The following is a 24607-nucleotide window of genomic DNA, read 5'->3' as shown; positions in this document are numbered from 1 at the left end:
CAGCAGGGCTTTTTTTCAGCATTTCCATTGTGCAAACCCTACTTTTGTAATCTCATAATTGAACCTTGGGTTCGTTTCCCGCTGGAGAGACCTGTGTTGTTATTCTCCAGCCTTAATTTTCGGACTCTACAGCTGTCATTTGGTGCAGAGTATAGCCTGGGAGACTGCAGGCGTTTTGGGTGCAGAGAGGTTTATGGGTATCAGCAGACTTATCGGCTTTCTCTTCAGAAACATGTTTGAAGTCGTAAACATACTTTCAGATTCCTCCCATGCCTCCTTCATACTCATTTCATCCTCTCACCTCAGAATACCCAGATGCAGGCTATACAGCACCACACTGTCCATCCAACTACTCGATATCAAAACTACGTCTTGCTGGTATAATTTATGACCGACTGCAACTGTATCATTATGTGAAAGTTGAACATACTCGTAATACTATGGATTAATCCGTAACTAATTGTAATCAACATAGGCGGGTTACAAGTTAAAGGAATACGCTGAATAAATTATTGGAGATGCATAATGAATGCAGATGTATCCATACTTGTACTGATAGAACATAAGCAACTAACATCCTATCATGCACTGTGGCAAGTATATAAAAATGCTGAGCAGGCCCAGTTGACCTCGATTTTGTACCAAGAAATGAAATATGGAAGAGGCTTCGTTATTTGGGTGTAGCAGAGTGGCTCAGAGCCTCTGCCTGAACACCAAAAAGCATAATACAGGTATCTCCCCTGGGTTCCCATATCCTGGTGCTGCAAGAGCACGGATGGCAGGATTTTTATTCACACACACACAGCTCAACTGGCTGTGTGTGTTTCAATGGAAACAGTGACAAAAGTACTAAAATCACACCTGTGTGAAGTGAGCGGTGCAACTGTACCGCGTGGGGTCCCCACAACATCGCCCCATAAGGGGCGGCGGTGGCTCAGGGGTAGAGTTTCCGGATGGTAACCGCAAGGTTGCCAGTTCGAACCCAGGCTCCCCCAGAGTTAGTGTCGAAGTGTCCTTGAGCAAGACACTGAACCCCTAATTGCTCCTGATGTGCTGGTTGGTGCCTTGCATGGTTTCTTCCGCCATCAGTGTATGAATGTGTGTGTGAATGGGTGAATGTAATGCACAATCTATGTAAAGCGCTATATAAATGCACCATTTACCATTTACCATTTACATCCAGACCCCAAGGAACGCGCCCAGGGGGCTGACCCGGTTCCGGCGAGCCGCCCTGCGTACCCCGAAACTGTCGAGAAATGACAGAGTTACCGTGTGGGGGTCTCTGGGGGGGGGGCGCCACATGACGTCACGTCCTGCACTCGTGTGAAGTGACTAAAGTGACCAGACGTTGCTACTGTAGCGCCCCTCAAAGAGTCTAGCGTGATGAGAGTTGCCTCTTCCAGGATGACTATATCCAACGGGCACAAGGGGTCACTGAATGGCTTGACAAGGATGAATATACGTGAAACATTATAGCCTCCACAGTCAACCTGGTATGGATGTTTGTCTGCAGCCCTAAAGCCACAACTGCTGCAACAACTGAACATTTGTTCAAAGATTGTTGGACAACAACTTCAGAAACTTTATACATACACGATAACAGCATCCTATGGTTAGCAAGGAATATCACCTCTAATACTAAGCATATGTTGTATGGAGAATATAGGTTGCTACCTTCAGGAAGGAGATATGGTGTACCAGCATACAATACAATAAGGTCAGACTAAAGAGGTCCTTTGTCCACCAGTCGACCTTGAGGCTTAATCAGGAGTTGTAGTAGCCACAGGGTAATCTAAGCGGTGGATATTGCTCTTGTCTTCATGTCTTTATGTATGTCAATTGTCTTTGTGTTATGTCAAATGTGTGTATATGTGTTGTGCATACTTGGCTGCTGTGTCATAAGACAATAAAGTACTATATCATATCATATCATATCATATATCATATCATATCATATCATATCATATCAACCTAACTGAAGTCCTATGGGAGATATTGGATAATCACATTAAACGGCGCTCTCCACCACTATCATCATAACATCAAATGAGGGAATTGTCATACCCCCCCATGGGTAGCTAGACTGGGTCACAGGGTTCCTGGAAATAAAAATGTCTGGGTTTTCGAGGCTATAGGGTCACACTGACCCGTACATTATACATACCAAGGTGATGAGGCCTTACATTTCCTTTAGGTGGTTTGGGAAGGCTAAGACAATGTTCCAGATCATGCATCCGTTCCTCTGATAAGGGGGATGCAGAGACTACACAGATTTCACAGACTACACAGGGGCGACTGTGGCTCAGGAGGTAGAGCGGGTCGTCCAATGATCCATGGGTCGGCGGTTCGAATCCCGGCTCCTCCTGTCTACATGTCAAAGTGTCCTTGGGCAAGACACTGCACCCCAAATTGCTCCCGATGTGCTGGTTGGTGCCTTGCATGGCTTCCACCGCAATCGGTGTATGAATGGGTGAATGTAATGCACAATCTATGTAAAGCGCCTTGGATAAAGGCGCTAAATAAATGCACCATTTACCATTTATTAGACAACAATAGCATATTAAATGTACACGTGTCGATCTTAGTCCCAAGGGAAATTAAGTAAGGTATCCAAATTGCCAAACCAGATCAGATGAGATGAATGGCTGATCCTTCTACCTTAAGCACCATTATAATGTAACATATTTTGTCTAAGTTCAATTTATACACCACTGGTTCCCTTCCCTGATACGTATTCAATCAATAAGTGTCCGCTTTGAGTGCGTTTTTGGATGGTGGTTAATTGTGCGCTTTCATTCCACATTCAACAATTATCATGTTGTATTGTATTGCTTTAGTGAACTATAGCAAATTTCCCCTGGGAGAAGATGAGGTCCATTCTGATCTTCTTTTGGTATTGTACAATACACCTGCATTGATGGATTGATTGATTGATTGATTTCTTTATTAACAGTTTGCAAAGACAAGCACAGGGCATTATAGGTCTACTGTTCAATACAAGGTCTGCTCTGAACACCAGTTTGTGTAGTGTTGAGGTTTGACCACAAGAGGGCCCCGAAAGACCGCCAAAGGATTAATATACCTACAGTAAACCTAACTATGATTCCTAGTCAGTGCATCGTTTCTCTATTAATTCCTATGTGTATTAAACAGTGTAAAGCTCAGCTTTATCAACTCAGTAGCCGCGGCGCTGCCTATTATGTAAAGTGGCAGCTGAGAGCTGATGACAGTTGGCAGGCTTGTAGGTTATTTGGATTTTGTCTTAATTGTTCGTGTTACATATGTTTATTAGTTATTTTAATTTGATCAATATGCCGTTATTTCAGTTCACTTAGAAATCCTCGGTTTGTACACTAGATGGGGCTGCCTACCACACCGACAGTCCGACAATCTTCACAATATCCTCCAGCTAGGTAACAGACAAAACCTCAATGGTTTAAATACATATAGGGGTATTAAAATGAGTTAATACTCTATAGAGCTCATTTAAAATAAAGTAAAATTTGATTAAAATTATAATAATAAGTCGATACTGTAAGTCAGATGATCACTTTTACAGGGTTAGAGACAGTTAAACCACTTTGTTCCCACATGGTCTCCACTCATAGCTTTGTGTATGGAAGAAGAATATGCATGCTGTATGGAGCATTGGCCAGAAGATTGTTTTCTTGGTTGGTTGGTAGGCCTACTGCGGTAGCCTACTTGGGACGGGTGACTATGAAGAGGGACAGGGATGAATTAAATATGGCTGGGGACCGAACAACCAGTAGACTAATTGAGGACTGCGGGTGAAACAGGTGTGCAGTGGGGCAGTTGTTAGCTCCTGCAAGTAGGCTACAAAGACTATACTTTGCAGAACATTCTTATAGTTGAATCGTAGCCGTGGGAGGGGGAGGGGGGGGTAGAGAGAGAGGTGGAGAGGGAGAGAGAGAGAGAGAGAGAGAGGTAGAGAGAGAGAGAGAAAGGGGGGGCGGAGAGGGGGAGAGAGAGGGGGAGAGGGAGAGGGAGAGAGAGAGAGAGGGGGCGGGGGGAGAGAGAGAGAGAGAGAGAGGTGGAGAGGGAGAGAGAGAGAGAGAGAGAGAGAGGAGCTAGAGGTAGAGAGAGAGGAGAGAGATAGAGAGAGAGGAGAGAGATAGAGAGAGAGGTAGAGAGAGAGGTGGAGACTGGAGAGGGAGAGAGAGGAGCTAGAGGTAGAGAGAGAGGGAGGTAGAGAGAAAGTCGCAGACACTTCGCATCGCATCACAGCAGGACATTCAATTGAACCTCAAAGCACTCAGCCAGACAGCCACCGACGGACACGGACGAGGCAGGTAGGAATGAGCAGCTTTTAAACGCAGGTTCGGGCTGACACAAGCAGCCAGCAGGTGCATGCTTTATGCAATAATATAGCGTTTATAGTCTCTCCATTATGTTGTAGTAGTTAAAACATGTTTGTAACTGTGCGTTAATTCCTCACTTCCCGCTCGAGCGTTCATCATAGCTTAGCCTACTTGGCGCATCGCAGCGATGCCAATTCATGAACTCATTCGTGGAGTTTTATAACTTGTTGTAGCCTATTTGGGTAATTTAAACACAATAGTAGGCCTATGGTGTAGTTTGGTGTATGGTGTATTTTTTTCTCTCTCTCCCATTAAGTCCCCCAGTCTGTCTGTCTTTTTGCTGTAGGCTATATACGGTACGGTAGGATGCTAATGTGTGCGTTTGGGTATCAGGTGCATCTAATTATCTCAGGTTGCCCCAGAGACCTGCTGGGAAGCGCTCGCGCTTATTTATTCATGTGTCACCTGAACGCAGCACGGCGACGCAACGGCAGGTTAAAGAGGATCGAACGTTAGGCTCATTACTTTACGAGTAGTTTCATTCTCATTGCGTAAAGGCATGCCTGCTTTATTATAAACCTATATGACAGAGCCCAACTGCTAATGAAATCCACATGACATTATTATTATTATTATTATTATTATTATTATTATTATTATTATTATTATTATTATTCTTTTGTTTTGAGGAATGCCAGGGGTGTGCCTCTGCTCTGACTACACTTGGATGTCTTCAGCCATAGTTGCATCTTTCACATTTTGAAATAACTTTCTTTAGTAGGCCTAGTTCTCTTCTGTCCTCCCTGAACCAGCGGCATTTGCATGATAAATGCTGCAGGTAACTATGACAGTCACCTTGTTCCATATTCATTGCCTCTGTGGCAAGGGTGGTACTTGGAAACAGTTATTCAGCTGGTGCAGGTGTTCACTGCTGACAAAACGGTGTCAGGGCATCCAAATGACACAAAGTAGAGTGTTATTCCCCTTTAAACTTAACATTAGTTATTCGTATTTATGCTGTGTCATTTTGATCAGAATTCACTCAATTCAGAGGCTCCAGAGAGGTTTGTTTCCTTCTTTGGCTTATCTGTATTTTATCATTTTGTTGTCAGCCTAGCAGATTATGAAACGATGTGCCATAAATGTGCCATAATAAACTCTACATAAATATTCCTATTTAGGCCTATAGCTATAGAGCAGGGGTGGGCAACTTTGACAATGGGGAGAGCCACTATATTTCCATATGTTACTCACTCCAGGGCCACATTGCATATTACTGTCGTAGCAAAAAAATAGCCGATCTACAAGCTCAAAAGGTCGTCTGTTTTTGCTATATTTGAATTGAACTCCTGAATATTTCTTTTGCTATTTTTTAATTCTCTCTACGTCGTCCTCAGACGAGCCCTCCATCGGCGTCTCCAGTCATCTCGGTTCGCCATACATCTGGCCAGCTCATGTTGTGCTTTCTCCACCAGCATCTTTCTTTAGTTCGTCCACGTACAGTAGGTAGGTGTGGGACGTCCTCTCGATCGATGCCCGTGTGTTGGTTCCCACAGTACAAGCTTTTTGGCCGGGAGTTCTTGGTGTCGGTGGCAGTGGCCAGCTATAGTCTCATCCTCCTTACTGCTATCTTCTCTGTTACACTTGGTAATGCCCTGTACAGACGCTTGTTGGTGATGTGCTCGTCCCTGTTGATGTTGAGTACCACGCGTAACATTCTGTAGGGCTTGTGTTAGTGTCCAGCATTCACTGCCATAGAGGAGGACGGACTCCATGCCGGTAGCAGAAAATAATTGGAATCCTGAAAAATAACCTTTTTAAAAGCATTTAGTTATAGTTATGTTAACTTTATGAACTAAATACAAAGGCATTGGACATAAAAAAAAGACAATAACATTTTAAAACTATAGTCATTAAGCTACATACAGACTGAAGTAATTCAAGCGGGTCATGTTTGCATGTTTGGAATTAACAGCTGAAATCAATAATATATCAATGTTTGGATATCGACCTGTGGGCCGCATTAAGTGATGGTGGGGGCCCCTCAAAATGTAAAAAAATCCTTCTAAATCCTCCATATTTTCACGATTTTTTAAAAATAGCAGACCTACAAGCTCGTAGCGCGCCACTCGGTGGCGCGCTATGAGCTTGTAGATCTGCTATTTTTCAATAGCTAAATTATAACATAATGTTTAAAACACCAAAAGGGGTTCCCGCCCAAAATGGTTTAACTGTCCTTTTGCGCAGATCACGCAAACCTCAGCAAAAAGAAAAGGACAATATCGATGGCCTCCAACTGTACATATAGTTACAGTATTCTGCAAAAAATCACTAAGTAGGATTCTGATACTATACTCAGACTGACAGCGTGCCGTGCACAGTCTGCACACACAAGATGAAGTTTGAGGAAGGAGTTATTTGTCTACACAGTAAATACATAGTATGTGATGAGTTTGAGATGTGATTCTATCTTTTCTCTCTTTAGAGCCCGTTTTCCCCATGTCTTAGTTTGGGGGAGGGGAGGGTGGGGGATGCGCACGTTTTGACAGTTTTGACATTTTCCGAGAGTCTCTCTTTACTAAATCCATTCAAAAATACGGGAGCATTGAAGAAAAAGAGGTAGTGAAATATAGGGGCCACATGATGTGACACAGTGGCAGCCTTTTTGACTGGCAGACTGAAATTAAACCCAGTATGAGGGATAGAGGAATGAATTGCAGGTACAGCGAACTCGGGTCTATCCTAAAGAGGTCTCAGAAAGCGGAAGCGTTGTAATGTATGAAAATGAGATAGAGAGAGGATGGAAGAATGACCAAAAGGAACAATGGTACCGTGGTGAGAGAGGAAAGGCGTGACATGAATGGAAAAGCTGCAAGTATTGAAATGAAGCTTGTCTTTTTTTGTCATTTGATGATGATGGAGGATTTGTGCAGCTTATTTTGCTGTTACTAGTGTATATGAAATGTTCCATTCGTGCACTGTTTCATAGCTACTGGCTGCAGACGTGAAATCATGAGATCTATTATATATTGATTTCAGTTTTCTTTGGGTACGAAATCTCCATTTATGTTTCTTGTCTTCTTTTTTTGTGTGATCCTGATCACATGACTGGCGACTATGATTGCAGTCATTGTATTGCTTCCCATGTTTCCTTGGTTCCTGTCCCGTTTCTCACTCTCTCCCTCTGCTGGTCCAGCTGTGCGAGGTCATTCAAATCAGCCAAGGCAGCCGGGCAGAGACAGAACTGAAAGCTCTGGCCTCTGGGATGGACCACATGTCTTGACCACAGCAGATCAGTCTTTTCAAAGATAGTAAATCAGGTATTACATATCTGCAAACCTTGGCACTGCCTGATGACCTCATTCTCTTAGCTAAAAAAAGCTTACCCCTTACTGTCCCACTGGTGATGGAATTCATGGAAATGAGCATTGCAAATTGCAGTTTTTCCCCTATATGCATTATTGTGTGGTGGGTCACACCACACAATCATGACCACAGTACGATATTTAGTAGGTGGCTGCGAATAGGCCAAAAAAAGGCAAATAACGGCAAAAGGCTGCAAAAGACCGCAAAAAATCACAAACATTTTGTGTGTGCATGCGTGAAAGTTCCCCCCACACTATCAGCTTCTGGCTATAGTGGGAAACACTGAATTGCCTTGATGTGAAATAATGTTAAACATTTTGGTTTAACTTTTACTGTATTATTTAGTGTTGGGACTTGGGCTACGAAGGCATTTGATCCTTTCATATCTTTTATCAGGGTTTTTGGGTACATTTTTAGTAGACAGAGCATGGAAAACATCTTTGTGCAAAAATCTGTACAGACTTGCGATTTTTGGTGAAATGAATGCACCCACAATGTGTGTGTGTGTGTGTGTGTGTGTGTGTGGGCGCAGCAGTCCATACATTGCAGATGGGTAGCGCAAGCTGAAAGGTTTCGATAAGAGATGGATTTTTTTTCCTTTTTCGTGGAGCTTATCGAATCCAAATAATTTGACTTTCTCGTCTATCAAATCGACCCTTTACCATGTTATCAGTTGCAGCCTCCTCAGTCTCAGACCATATAAAACAAAACAAAGCAAACAAAACACCCAGTTTAATGGCATCTTTGTTGTGTGACAATCCTCATTGTTGGTATTTATGCATGGAAGCCTGCCCTGTAGTGGGGCCACTGAATCAGAGGAGAGCGAGAGCGATCGAGGAGGGGAGATGTTGAGAGAGAAAACGAGGTGGGAGGCAGGGTTGTGTGAGGAGAGAGGTGAAGTGTTCAGGTACAAAGGTCATGTGCACTGGAGAGGAGCTGCTAAATGGTTTGTTTTGATCTGTCAGCCCGGGATAGAGGCAGACTACAGCTGGCTGTTGCTGGGGTGGAATGATGTGGACCCTAAACAAAGAGAGAGACAAAAAGAGATGAATGAGTCTCTACAGGTTATCTCGTGCCCTTTGACACAGCTGTCTGTGTTTATGTTGTCTGGTACACACATGGGCCTCCAGCGGGGCAGCTATGCCAAGCTTATTACAGCCAATTGCCAAGTGGGGAGAAAGCTTTGCCAAGAAACGTGCATTTAAAACGTACCGCAATAACATCTCCTTAATAATACAAAATAAATTGATCTGTAGGTCAGCTGTTACCTTCGGTCAGCTGTTACATAAACAGTATATGGACAGAAATGTTTGTATGGGCATTGGGCATATATCTGACTTGACCCCTTCCATTGTTACCCAAGGCTAAGCTGACCTGTATGACAAACATGAGTGTTTGGATGAAAGCGCCACTATGTAAATCATTTTAGAATTTGAGGGCAAGGACCAAACGTTTCACATGATGACATCGGCTTTGAGTGAATATGGAGAAAGTTTACTGATCATTGTAGAGGTGAATATTTCACTGGTGCCATAATTTACAAAACATGCACAGTGCACACGGTTGTGGAGGAGTTCATTAACATCATGAATTCCAGTGATTAGCTTTTTTTTAGACCATGAGCTTTTTGAGGAACATTTCAAATCCTCATGTTGGCATGACAATAATATTGATTTATGCATTTAGCGATCGGAGGGCGTCAAACAACAACCCAAAAGAAAGTCATAAAGTGCATCATTATCCTTCCACCGAAATTGCCTCTCAAAAACACCATAAAAGCCGTGGAGAGACTGAAGATCATTTTGTCAGTCTCATCTCAGGAAAATAGAAATGTCAGCAGCCGGCAAGGTTCATGGCTCACCACGTTGTTGGTGTTACTTTAAGGTTCAAGGTTCATGGCTCACCACGTTGTTGGTGTTACTTTAAGGTTCATGGCTCACCACGTTGTTGGTGTTACTTTAAGGTTCATGGCTCACCACGTTGTTGGTGTTACTTCAAGGTTCATGGCTCACCACGTTGTTGGTGTTACTTCAAGGTTCATGGCTCACCACGTTGTTGGTGTTACTTTAAGGTTCATGGCTCACCACGTTGTTGGTGTTACTTTAAGGTTCAAGGTTCATGGCTCACCACGTTGTTGGTGTTACTTTAAGGTTCATGGCTCACCACGTTGTTGGTGTTACTTTAAGGTTCATGGTCCTCACTACATTGTTGGTGTTACTTTAAGGTTCATGGCTCACCACGTTGTTGGTGTTACTTTCAGAGTTAACACTCAGGATTTAGCTGTATTCTCCTTTATAACATTTTATTTGTTTTCCTTTTTGTAGGTTCTTTTAACCCATTTTGGACTGAGGTCGATTAAAAAAAAAGGCTTCAAAATCCTAAAATGTTTCTGAAAAACCCATGTTTCTATGTCAGTGGTGCTCAACCTTTTTCATGTCAAGGACCCCCAGAATTATCTCTATTGGGCCACGGACCCCTATCTCAAAATATGTAGTTCCAGCGACCCCCCCAGAAGCCAAATTTTAGTTAAAAATGTTCGCTCTGAAATATATATTCAAAGATTTGCGCCACATTTTCACGACTTTTCAAAAATAGCAGACCTACAAGCTCGTAGCGCGCCACTCGGTGGCACGCTATGAGCTTGTAGATCTGCTATTTTTCAATAGCTAAATTATAACATAATGTATGTAACACCAAAAGGGGTTCCCGCTCAAAATGGGTTAAGATACAGTATTATACCACATTACTTATCATGGAAAGCACATTTTGAGAGTCCGAGAGTGAGTGTCATTTTTATTAAACTGTCTCCTGCTTTGATGTGTACTGCCATGCAAATGTTGGAACTTAGCTATATTAAAAACCACGATGCGTCCCTTCTTTTTTTGCATATCATCAAATCCTTGGTGCTGTGTTTGAATGAGAGTTAATTAGCTTGATTTATGATGTCCATCTATTACAGTCACGCGTGCAGACGTGCATTTGGAAGCTGCGCAGCATGCAGAAAGCATTGGAGAGCTCCCAGTACGGCGCAGCAGCTGTACTCTGTGCAGGATTGTTCCTCCAGTCAGCTTTCCCTTCTCAAGCCGTTGCACCATCAGCCTCTTTCTATTGTTCCCGTTACAGATGCAGCTCACCAGCACTCATCTGGCAAATTTTGTTGAGTGTTTCTCCCTGCTGTTGTCTCAATGTGTGGCACAGAGGGAGGTCTCTGTTCCTCCATTTATTATTATTTATTTATTGCCAGTTGAAACACACTGATTTCCCTCCATTGCGTGTGCGTGTGCGTGTGTGTGTGTGTGTGTGTGTGTGTGTGTGCGTGCGTGCGTGCACGTGTGCGTGCGCGTGTGCGAGCGAGCGACATGGCCCTTGGAATGTGGTGCCTCGAAGCGCTCTCCTGTTCCTGATAATTACTGTCTCGCCAAGTCCTGCTCTGTGAGCTGGCCTAGCCCCCTGCACCTCATAGCCCAACCCAGCCCAAGGTGTTTGGGTGCGCAGGCAGGGGCTCCAGAGGGAAGGCCAGTGTTTGTCTTGGCATGTGCCCTATAGCCCCTTATTCCCCGTTGCCCTGGCAGTCAGTCAGTTAGTCTTTTGTTGATAGATGGAGGAGGAGGATCAACTTCACTCTGGGAATGACAACAGTGGGGCTGCAACTACCGTTTATTGTCTCCTCTCCACCAGCCGAAGGCATGGGGAGAGTATGTTTTGCACTCCGTCCGTCCGTGTGTATCCGTCCGTCCATGTACAGCTAATCCCCGGCACCGTTAAACCGGTCGATGCCAAACTTTGCACACACACTCCCTGGATGCCAATGACGAACCTCTGCCTCAGCCTGTTATAGCGCCACCATGAGGCAGATTTTCACATTTTTACCTATAACTACCGATCTGTGTGAAACGTTGCATGCACACTCCCTAGAGACCAAGGAAAAACCTTTGACCTGTCTTTTATAGCGCCACCAGGAGGCCGACTTTTGTAAAACCTTTGTTTATATTGCTCCTCCAGATTCTGTCCAAAAATCCCACAACTCGTTACACAGTATTTCTATAGTCATGTGCTCAAGTCTGATCTGTCCAATATTTCATATTCCATCCTAATTGGCTAACATTGGCTTCTAAAGTTTGCAGGATCGGCCCGTTTTGAACAAAAAGTCTCAAATCATGAACGCAGCGTGCAATTTCCGTGACTTATTTCACGCACTTTCCTACTAGGCTGAGGAAAAATTCCCACCCTTTTCACATTGGCCTGTTATAGCACCACCAACAGGTGGATTTTTGGAACATTTTTGGAACAAAACGCATCAAAACATCCAATTGCCATCAAAGGCGTAAGAAGAAATGGAACCCTTTTCACATTTGCCTGTTATAGCGCCACCATACGTGCCCCGAGGGGAACTTTTTCTAGTTTTCTTTGTGATTAGTCTATTGATAATTTTTCCGAATAATGAAATACTTTGTGCTTTCTAATAAATGTTTCCTAATTAACTAATTTGATTCGTCTGATTAGCCACTTAAACATTGCAAGCCCTATACGTTGTTATACCTTTCAACCTGGGAAAGCTTCTAAAGTTGTATTTTGGATGCTGCTATTGTTTGTATACAACATGAAGTTTTTCAGAAGGCGTTTTTGAAAATCAGCCTCGGGTCCAACTAATAATTATAATAAATAATAACTTGAATTTATATAGTACCTTTCAAGAAAAACCCAAGGACGCTTTACAAAACAGAAAACAAAACAAACAAACTAATTGCCAAAAGCCTGAGTAAACAACTCTAAATTAACCTACAGTATATTATATTTTATGCAAGCTTGAGGGCTTAAGCTTACAACGTGGAGCAATGGTATGGGTGTGTGAGGTTGTAGACTAGATCACCAATGTTTTGCTATTTTTGATACTTAAATTAAATTACTTTTTTAAGAATACAAAAATATGACTAAATTAGTTATTCTTTTGAGGGGCCTGCCCTACATATATCCAGCTTTTGGTGTGTGTGTGTGTGTGCACACAAACCTTTTCCTACACAAACATTACATTCCCATTGACAATGAATGTAACATTTTACGTCATAGTGTCTGAGCAAATAGACATATGGCCCTGTCGTCGTGAGCTTGTAGATCGGCTATTTGAACAATATGAAATGTTTTTAAAAATACTTTAGGGATAAAGTGGTAAGGGGTGGTGCAAGATATAACACATAGGGCAGTATTATGCGTGTCTTAAGTACCAGGTCTTATTACTTAACTTAAGACCTGGAGGCGTGGTCAATGCTGTTTGGCCACTCAGAATAGCCAAATGGCATTGATCACACCTCCAGGTCTTAAGTTAAGGAATAAGACCTGGTACTTAAGACACACATAATACTGCCCATAGTGTCTATTTTATGTCATCATGATGATGTACAATGATAAGAGCGCCCCTCACTTCACACGGATGTGATTTTTGAGGGGCTCCTATATCGATCTTTAAGTGTATGTTAACAAACTTTGTCCTACACAATCATTAACTTCCCATTGACAATGAATGGAACATTTTAGGTCATAGTGTCTGAGCAAATAGACATGGTGTCTAATTTACGTCATGATGATGTACGATGATAAGAGCGCCCCTCACGTCACACGGGTGTGATTTTCAAATAATACATTAAACTGATTACCGGTAGTTTGATTAATAGTCGCACCCCTTCTTTTCTCAATTTGTGCTGCCTTGGAAGCTGTCCATGTCACCTTGAGACATGGCCCAGTGGGCGGCGGTGGCTCAGGGGTAGAGTGGCTGGATGGAAACCGCAAGGTTGCCAGTTCGATCCCGGGCTCCCCCAGAGTTAGTGTCGAAGTGTCCTTGAGCAAGACACTGAACCCCTAATTGCTCCTGATGTGCTGGTTGATGCCTTGCATGGTTTCTGCTGCCATCGATGTATGAATGTGTGTGTGTGAATGGGTGAATGTAATGTACAATCTATGTAAAGCGCCTTGGATAAAGGCGCTATATAAATGCACCATTTACCATTTACTTGAGAGATTGACTTCTGTGAGATGGTTAGGCTTCCTATTAAACATGAGCTTAATTTATTTATGCTTACTGGCCATTGCGGTTTATACAGAATTTGCATGCCGTCAGTCACTTCGTATAAAACCTAACTCAACCTAACTTATGGGAGTATTGAAATGACTTGGGGCATTGACACACACATCTCATCATGATGCTGTCCAAACGACATTGCGTTGACATCTCACTCTCTCTCATCATCATATGAGCGTTGCTGAGTCAGGCTTTCAGAGAGTCATGTCGTTGTGTGTATTTGTCATGTTGGCGATGAAGAGATTTGAAGGGCAGCAAAGGAGGCATTAGATCAGATCATCAGTGTCCCCACGCCGCCAAATGTTCTTTAATCAGCCTCTGATCGCTTTGCTAATGAGTGATGGCTTTTTCATTGGGATGGAGGGCAGGCAGAAATCTGCCATTGGTTGGCTATGATATAATCCACAGATTTGGCTTCTGGCAGTGGGCCACCAGTACCTCCCCTGAGAATGGGGCTTGTGAACTTAAGACCAGCCAGATACAATTATCATGTAATCAATAATATTGAGTGCTGTAAGGCCAGCAGATACGGCCCTGTGGGCATGTGAGCCGCTCTCTGGAGAGAACCCAGCAGGCCAGATATTACTCTTCACTTTATACTGCCTTGATCACACATTACTGGCAGATAAGCGATAGGATAGCAACTCTCATTGACTAGACCTGGATTTCTGCCAGTCCTAGTGTTCCCTCATTGAAACTGTAGTGTAGGCTATGTTTGTTTACTCAGGAGGGAAGGAGAGAGAGAGAGAGAGAAAGAGAGGGAGAGAGAGAGATGGTTGTGGTGTGGGGTGGGTTGGAGGATCAGACGAGCAGTGACTTTGACATTAGGGGGAGAGTGAGTGGAAGAGAGCAGAGCGCATGCAGGGTCCCTGTCCTGAGGACTAAGGGCGAGATGGATAGTGACAATGTAGATGAGGAGGACAAAGACAGAGTGTGTCACTGTGTCAGAGAGGGGCAGTGCTGCAATGGGGACAGCATGCATTGACAGCCACATCACTGGCCAGCCTGTCCTCTGCAGATAATTGCCCTAGGGCCATGACTGATTGCTTCGCAGACCACTTGGCCTGTTCCTCAGGCTGAAGTCTGAAGTGAGAACCAACCTGTACACTATTAATGAACTCTCACCTACATTGTAAGGGTGCACACTTAATTGTCCATGGAGTCCATGGACTGCAGTGTTCCACGGGCCTACTGCCTATAGGACATACTGTATGGTACTCCAAAATATTCTACTATCATGCCGTATAAATACAAATCTCCCAAGAGAAGCCACTCACTGGAGCAGTTTGCTGCAGGTAGAGAGAGTTTGCATCTCTCAAAGTCCAAATTAAGTGCTTTCTTAGCAGCATACAACAATTTGTATGCTCTCCCCCGGGAACCCCCACACGGAGTTGCACCACTCACTTCACACGGGTGTGATTTTTTTTATTTTCTATGTACAACAGATTTGTTTGTTCAAATTCACAGTATATTCTATATGTACAACATAGTGTTTTTCTTTGCCATGGTTCTTTTGCAGGGGGTCGAGTGTGGGTGGCAATTAGTTTGTTGATCATCTCTCTGACATGTTTCTCAAAGCGTTTGCTCACTATGGGTGTGAGTGCAACAGGCCTCCAGTCATTTAATCCTTTTTGACCTGAGATCAGATTCTAAAAATGTCTTCTACATCCTGACAGTTTTCTGAAAAAGCTATGTTTCTATGTCAGTCGTTCTTCGATTTTTCAAAAATAGCAGACCGTACAAGCTCATAGCGCGCCACCGAGTGGCGCGCTATGAGCTTGTAGATCTGCTATTTTTGAGTGGTGCAAACCACTCCAACAACCAGCTTTGTCTGTATGTTCGTGTACCTGTCCACTCAAAAAAGGAGCATGGTTGCTATGGTTAGTGTGTGACGTCACTGTTGCACCACTCAGTTCACACGGGTGTGATTTTTATTCAATAGCTAAAGCATAACATAATGCTAACACCAAAAGGGGTTCCCGCCCAAAATGGGTTAATCCGGTTACTTTTCCCTTTTTAGGGAACTGGAACAATGATTGCCGTTTTGAACCATGATGGGACTTTGCTCTCACGGAGAGAGATTGGTTGAAGATACCCGTGAAAACACCTGCTAGTTGCGTACGTGGCACATGCTGGCTGCCTCTGGCACCACACACATTGGAAGCCAATAACAGGCCAACAGAATCGGGGAAAACACCCTGTTTGTTGCTCATTGCCACATTACTCCTGAGATAATTTGTACTTAATTTGGTGGGGTAAAATATAAATCATGTTTCTGCAACAAACATTCCCTTTAGATGGGAGGTGGGATGCTCGGTGTGTTCCCACAAAGGAAAGTAGGCTTTCAACACCTTAAAACCGTTAACTGTTTTGGTGAGGTTAGCCAAAGTGTATTCTTTATTTTTGAGAGGCGCTCAATTTTCAAAATTCTCTAACATGGAAGTGGATGGGAGGAGTTTTTTGCCGACCACTTGTTCCTAGCTTTACTGGGATTTGAATGGTGGATCATAGGTTAGCTAAGAGTGCCATCTAGTGGAAAAGATAAAAACACACTTACTCAAATTACTTCTTGGCAGTATGGGCTTTAAATAACGTTACGTCAAATTACGTCCTTGGCAGGGAATGAGTTTAAGCATCCCCCCCCCCCCCCCCCCCCCCAAAGAACAGGACCCCACTCGTGACGTCATGTGGCAGCCAAGTCTATGGACTTTTAATATTTGCTTTAGGCAGTGATGTCACGTGGCAGCCACAGTGGGTGCCCCTCACTTCACACAGGTGTGATGTTTGAGGGCCGTTGGCTGGCTTTCGGAAATTACGTCATATGGCAGCCAAGTCTATGGACCTTCTAATATTTGTTGAGAGCACTTTACCCATTCTGGGCAGGAACCCCTTTTGGTGTTTTAAACATTATGTTGTAATTTAGCTATTGAAAAATAGCAGATCTACAAGCTCATAGCGCGCCACCGAGTGGCGCGCTACGATCTTGTAGGTCTGCTATTCTTGAAAAATTGTGAAAATATTTATTTCAGAAAACTGGAGGATTTAGAAGATTTTTTTTTTAATTTTGAGGTCAGGCCTAAATGGGTTAAATAAACATGACAGCCGAGCCAAGTCTATGGACTTTCTGATGTTTATAGTCACATAGCATTACGGATAACTCCTAACACTACGGACCAGATTTACCTCTGTCCTATACCCCCTCACCCAGGTCAAGTGAAGGATGAGTATACGTCATCAATCTATAATCGTGTGCGCCCAGTGTACTTATACGATGCAACTGCAAAGTTACGGATATAGAGATTTAGCCTGCAGTTATGGGAATGATACATACACTCTACTCTGTATGCCACTGGACTGACTTAGGCCCAGATCGCAATACTGCAGCAGGAGGAACTGTTATGTGTTCAGCAGCATCCGCCCTCTTGACACACTGTGTGTCTCAGCTGGTATCCATCATTCAAACCCACCCATCCGTCATCTCAGAGATGTCCTTTAGTGTTTGGAAGAGGGATTAGTGAGGAGACTAGGTTGAGGTGTGGGAGTGGGACGGGTGCACGCTTTCTGGTGTGTATCTGTGTGTGTGTGCAGATGGGTTGGTGCATACACGTTGTACATGAATGATTGAACCCCACTGTAAAACAGTTTGTAAATCAATTCTTTATATTGTATACAAACTAGAAAGGGGTGCTCCACGGACCGCCTGGCCAGGGCTGTGTGAAGGCTCATTCATAGTCTGGTTTTTCGGTGGTGAGCTGACCACCGGAGCTGAAATAACGTTGAACGGTGGTGAGTAAAAAGTTAGAGAAGGGCTGGAGCGGTGGCGGTGGTTTGCTCTTCACCGCGGCTCGTGACGTCATGTTGTAGTTCGGTGGTCACCTAACCACCGAAAATCCAGACTATGTATGAGCCTTTAGTCATGGGTTGCAGCCGTATTTGTAGCGCGCCCTATGGGAGAAGTAATTAAGTGCTTTTGGAGGTGCGCTCTTGAGCCCCTCATTTGATTTGACAACAGAATCGGGGGGAAAAAGAAACCTGTTTGACGCTCATTGTCACATTACTCCTGAGACCATTTGTGACCAGATTTGACTGAGAGACTGCCATCGCGCAAATTACAGCTTTTCACCAGAGGAGAAAAACCTTTTTTTTTTCAAAATGAGTTAATAGCACAGGCAGACTCTTCACATACTAGAGCATGTCTGAAATAAGTGTCAGAGCTAAAATCGACATGTAAATATGAAATAATTGCCCAAACATGTAGCTAGGTGTAATGTTAGAGACCACAGAAGTGAACCTTTCAAGCCTGTTTTCTCAACTCGCTGTTTTCTGCAAGACATTACTCTATAAGCCATATCTCCAAAACTGGCTGGTCAAACTGAACAACCAATATGTCAATTTGAAGATACGATTCCCTGCTTTCATATGACATGAAAAACAAAAAAACGAAAATTCAAAAAAATCCAATGGCAGTCCCTTAGTCAAATTTAGTTTATTTGTACCGAATTTGGTGGGGGTAAAAAAAAATCACGTTTCTGCTACATTCAGTGGCAGTGCAAGTGAAGTAAGTTGACCTGATGTTGACTCAATAAGTGTACAAACTCAAACTAATTGTGTGTTTTGGCTGCCGAGTTGTTAATTCAAAAACGGAAGATGACTCCATAATGTACTGTGCACATAACTTTGAGATATACAAAAACTTTCCTGTACAGACAGCCAAGAATGTGTTCACACTGATTAGGCTCGTGCCAGCCCGATCATCCCTACCTTCCCCCATATCACAAAACAACACAGGGTGTACCTGGAGATTGCTCCGAGGTCTCTTACTGTTCTATTTGGGTATTGGCTCTGATAATGGGTGTGTTTCCTGTAGGAATATAGACTTGGCAGACTTGAAGGATGCTCCGGGACAATCCAGGTAATAACCGCCTCCGCAGGCGTGTTTATTAAACAAACTGTAGGTGAGTAGATTAGAAGAAGTGTGACTTCTTCTGGAGGTATAAGGTTGTATCACGGCCGTGGGCAGCCTGAGGTGACTTTAGTCACTGTGCGGTATATAGTTCCTAGTTTGTGGACACTTAACCCATTTTGGGTGGGAACCCCTTTTGGTGTTAGCATTATGTTATGCTTTAGCTATTGAAAAATAGCAGACCTACAAGCTCATAGCGTGCCACCGAGTGGCGCGCTATGAGCTTGTAGGTCTGATATTTTTGAAAAATCAAAGAACGACTGACATAGAAACATAGCTTTTTCATAAAACTGTCAGTATGTAGAAGACATTTATAGAATCGTTCCCAGGTCAAAATGGATTAATGGAGTTAACACAGAAGTTTTTCAATCGCTCGACTCCTACTGAGTGGACCTAATCCCCCTCTCTGCTACAGGAAGCAAAGGATTAGAAGAAGTAAAGGGAGAGAGAGAGAGAGGGAGGGTGGTCTATAAGGTCTTGTGAGCTCAGCAGGAGAGAGGGATGGATGGATGGATGGATGGATGGAGAGAAGGAGAGAAGGATGGAAGGGATTGTGGTGGGGGAAATAACGTAGCAAAAAAGAGCCGTGCAGGCAGCCCTTGTTGGAGGAGGTGAAGGGTATATTTACAATAATGCTGAGGAAACAACATTGCAAATGGAAACAAATGTGCTTATTTAAACTGACACACATGCAGTGGTGATGCGTGCCCACCCACACACACACACACAAATAAATGTATACGCACACATGCGCGCGTACACACACACGCACACACAACGGAAGCACTCGCAACCACAATATAATATAATAACGGAGGCTGTTGTTTACCTTGTCCTTCTTTCTCCCTCGCCTGTACATTTCTCCCCTCATTATCTATTATAGATAATGATATATATTCTATTTTTTCTTAAATAGACTATCATATTTTAACGGCCTGGGCCGTGGCTCAGCGGTCCAGGCACATTGGCTGGTATTAATCCAGTCTGGCAGTGTGCCGTGGGTTCGACTCCCGATCCCGACGGCCTTTACTGCATGTCACCACCCCCCCCATCTCTCTCCCCATTTCCTGTCAGCCTACTGTCTGTCCCTCCATAAAAAAATATAAAATAAAGGCGAAAGCCACAAAAAAAAAACATAAGAAAAAAAGACTATCATTTAACAGCCTTTCAGCAACAGAACAGCAAGGGGCAGCTTAACCCATTTTGGGCGGGAACCCCTTTTGGTGTTAGCATTATGTTATGCTGTAGCTATTGAAAAATAGCAGATCTACAAGCTCATAGCGCGCCACCGAGTGGCGCGCTACGAGCTTGTAGGTCTGCTATTTTGGAAAAATCGAAGAACGACTGACATAGAAACATAGCTTTTTCAGAAAACTGTCAGGATGTAGAAGACATTTTTAGAATCTGATCTCACGTCAAAATGGCTTAAAGCTGTTTGCTGTAACTTTTGTGGTGTTTCTCGTGCCACGTCTCTGAAATGTCCTGCTCCTTGTTGGTCAAATGCCCGCGAAGAGGGATGCTATGTCTCTACTTATGGCCCGTAGGGGGAATTTATACTGTGAGCCAAAACAAAGTGTTTTTGCTTGTGGAGGAATTTAGAAAGATGGCCACTGAAAGTGAAATTGTCAGCAAATTAATTTGTTGACTACGACTGGAGCCTTGTTAGGGCAAGGTGTTATGGGCCGATTCATACTCCTATTTTAGAGCCGAATAAAAGTGGGTTCGGCTCTGTAAAGCCTACAATGTGACGTCATTTGAGGTTCGGGGGTGGGGGGGGGGGTGGGTACCGTCCTAAAGTCGGCTCTTCGGTGCTGCTGAAAATTTCTGACGAGCCGAAATCATTTCGGCACTACAGCGCCGAAACAGCGGTAAAATAGGAGTATGAATCGGCCCTTATGGGCATGCGAGGACGGGAGAACAAAAGAGAAGGAAAGAGGATGCAAGAGGGAAAGCGAGCTGATTCCAATGAAAACCAACCAATATTTATATATGACTGTGTGGAAGCCAAACCACAGAGATAACATTTCATATTGATATTTCATAATTCAGAATTGAGTATTCAGTAAAATGCATAAAACATAAATGTTTGAAGATTATAATTGCTAAATGCATTGTTTATTTCATTTCATCTTTGCATTGAGAGAACATTTTGTACCTTTGATAATTGGTGTGCATTGGAATCAGGTGTAGCTTATACTGGTGATTAGGGAGCTGCTTTGCTCAGAGTGACAGAGAGGCAGTCTGTGGCAGAACAGTTTGGAGTTTGGAAGCACACAGTTTTCTTACCGTCATTGTCACATCATCTCACCTTTGTAAACCTGTGGAACTTTCTTTTTGTGTTTTTTGAGAAGTAAACTGTTTGGACTGAATCATTTGAATACAAGAAGAGATTTGTTTTTGGGAATATTACAGTGAGTGAACGAGTAAGACACATGCTTCTAGTGGACAATGTTCTAGTGGATTTAAACCTCTACAGACGGTAATATGCAATGTGCCCTCTGGAGTGAGTGTGGAAAAATAGTGGCCCCTCTCCATCGTTTTTTTTTTTTTTTTGGCATTTTGTATATGACAACTTCAGAATATCATTGACAGATAATAAGTAATTAAGGGATATAAAATGAGAAAAATAATAGTGACAGGTAGTGTAAAAGGTTCCAAATACAATACATAATACAAAAGGTATATAAATGTGATAAACAAGACAAAACAAAAAACAGTTAAACAGTGACAAATGTGAACCGACACTGTGCGACTATTTCTAACCATAACCCTAAACCCTTCGGCGGCAGTAACTTCACTTCCGTGTTTCCTAATCGCAGCCAGTAGGCTCCAGATAACCTGCTGGATCGATTGCATTCTCGTGATAAGTATAACCTACTGGTGATAACTGGTTGATAACATTCGGAGTGGGTGGCAGAGAGAGAGAGGGAGAGAGAGAGGGGGGGGGGGGGGGTGCAAGTGAGATGTAATGAATTATGAAAGGCTGATCTCGGGGAAGACAGCTAAGGTTTCCTACATGTTCTGAGCTGTCTACTGACCCTTATGCCTTTGGGACACACACACACACACACACACACACACACACACACACACACACGTCGCCTAGCTACTCGCGCTTACGAAAGCAAACACGGCTGTGAGCCTCCCGTCTGCGCTTTGTATTTGTGTGCTCAACAGTGCATGATGTGTTTACGCGTGTGCGCACGTGTGTCGGTGCGTCCATGCATGTGAATGTAGTTGTGTGAGTGAGTACGAGTAAAGTGCGCGACATTCGCGAGGGTCAGTGAGCAAACATGGCGGTACCGTCCACCCCAGTCTATCGGAGAGGGCTTGTGCAACGTCCTGGCAGTGGCGCTATGTACAGTACCAATGTCCCCCGTCCAACCAGTGACATTGACACTAAATACCGGTAAACAAACAACCAGTACTATCCGACGGCTGCAATTAGCTATGAGCTTGTAGATCTGCTATTTTTCAATAGCTAAAGCATAACATAATGCTAACACCAAAAGGGGTTCCCGCCCAAAATGGCTTAATTATGCCCTCCATGCATTACGTGTGATTACACGTAATTAATTTCGACCTTACCGTTGGCTCAGTGGACCTGCGCCAGATGAGCACTCTGCAAATAGCATTTACACTTTTTGCGTCTCACCAGACAGTGAATCTTCTCTCAGACAATTAACAACACGACGTCTTGATTACGGTTATTAAAGACTAGTCTGTACTGTAGCTCAGCCGTTGCTGAGAATTCCCTCTTCTGCTTGCAAACTTGAAACGCCAACAACTACTGAACGCACATACACGCGCACACATACATACAGACGAGATGGGGCTGCTTCAAGGCTGTGTAGACACACATACAGACGAGATGGGGCTGCTTCAAGGCTGTGTAGACACACATACAGACGAGATGGGGCTGCTTTAAGGCTGTGTAGACTAGACGCTGCTTTAAGGCTGTGTAGACGCTGCTTCAAGGCTGTGTAGACTACTAGACGCTGCTTTGTTGTCCCTCTAACTTTACTGATCACATCATCTCCCACTCGCTTTAACAGTAATCACCTAACATAAAAGAGACTCATTCCTTTACAATTTGACTGTAGGACATGAAATGGCAATGACTGTTCATTAAAACTGTAGTGTGACTAATTAACAACTGGCTTGTGCTTTTACCCACGTGTGTGTGTGTGTGTGTGTGTGCGTGTGCAGGCGATGTCGTGGAGTGTGGGTTCAGGTGACAGGATGACACTGGCCAGGTTCCTCCTTCCCTTCCTCATCCTCCAACCTTTCTGTGAAGGTGAGTCCCAAAATCTCCCAAAAGTCCCAACAGTTGCCCGACCTTTTATTGGGACTGTAGGTCGCAGACTATTATGAAAACCTGTCAGTCACGCTAAAACCTGTCAGTCAGTCCGTCCGTCCGTCCGCCACGCCTCTTAACACGATCCATAAATGGCCACCCGTCCGTCATGCCTCTTTTTTTTTGTCAAATAGGTTTTTATTGAGAAGATTATGAATTGTTACACAAACATTGTGATATGAAATACATTTATCTTTTATAGAAAAGAAAACATGAAAGAAAAAAATACAAGACAAAAAAGCCTACCCATACTGCTCAGTGACACCGCATACTATAGAATAAACCCTCAACCCTCCCACCCATACTGCTCAGTGACACCGCATACTATAGAATAAACCCTCAACCCTCCCACCCATACTGCTCAGTGACACCGCATACTATAGAATAAACCCTCAACCCTCCCACCCATACTGCTCAGTGACACCGCATACTATAGAATAAAATAGTAAGATGATAAAAAGCTCATGGAAAACATCTGAAAAGAAAATGGCGTACAGTCAACCATATCAGTGGTATCCTGTCTTATTAATTGTTTCTACTCAAGTAATGGACAAGGGGCAGCCAAACCTTATCAAATTGTCTCTCCCTGACCTGTTTCTCAGGAAATATCTTATTCTCTCAAGATGAAGTGTACTAGTCATTTCATTTAGCCACTGCTTAAATGCAGGAGCCTCCTCCTTTTTCCAGTGCGTCAAAATGAGTTTTTTTGCTGTAATCGGACCATAATATGAGAAGAGTTGTTTCTGTGCTCTCGTCAACCTAGGCATGGAGTCTAGACAAACCCAGAATAATTAGTACAGGATCGGGGTCAATATGAATACTCAAAATATCAGAGTGTCTCAAATATCTTAATCCAATATCTTTGTATCCGAGGGCAAAGGGCGAAGCTGTGAAGAAGATTTGCATCTATTGCATTACATTTGTCACAGTGTGAAGAAATATCTGGGAATATGTTATGTCATTTTAATTTGAAATAATGGAGTCTATGTATGACTCGAAACTGGATAAGGCAATGTCTGGAGTTGATAGAGCACGCATTAACTTCTTCAAGGCTGTCTTCCCAGAGCTCGTCTGAAATTGAAGTCCCCAGCTGTCCGTCGTGCCTCTTGACACGCTCCATATATGGCGCCGGCCAGCAACTCTACATCTGACCTCAAACCATTAGATCTCCATATGGAGCTGACCTGTTCTGACACTCCATATGTTGATCCTACCCCACCCGTCCTTCCTCCTCGATGTCTCCCTTTTGACTGATACCTGTCCATTAAAACTCAAGACGGGCCCGCCCCAAAGTTATTACCACAGCCGCGCCCGGCAGCAACAGGCCCGAAAATTAATTGCCATTACTCATGGCCAACTAACTGCAAGATGTCTGATTGGATGGTTGACAAACCATGGCAGCATCACAGTATGACAAGCTGACAACCAAATGTGACTAAATTTGACTGAGGGACTGCCATTGGATTTTTTTGAATTTTCGTTTTTTCATGTCATATGAAAGCAGGGAATCATAGCTTCAAATTGACATG

This window comes from Electrona antarctica, assembly GCF_951216825.1.
Source record: "Electrona antarctica genome assembly, chromosome: 10".
Lineage (NCBI taxonomy): Eukaryota > Metazoa > Chordata > Actinopteri > Myctophiformes > Myctophidae > Electrona > Electrona antarctica.
This window is presented reverse-complemented; position numbering follows the sequence as displayed.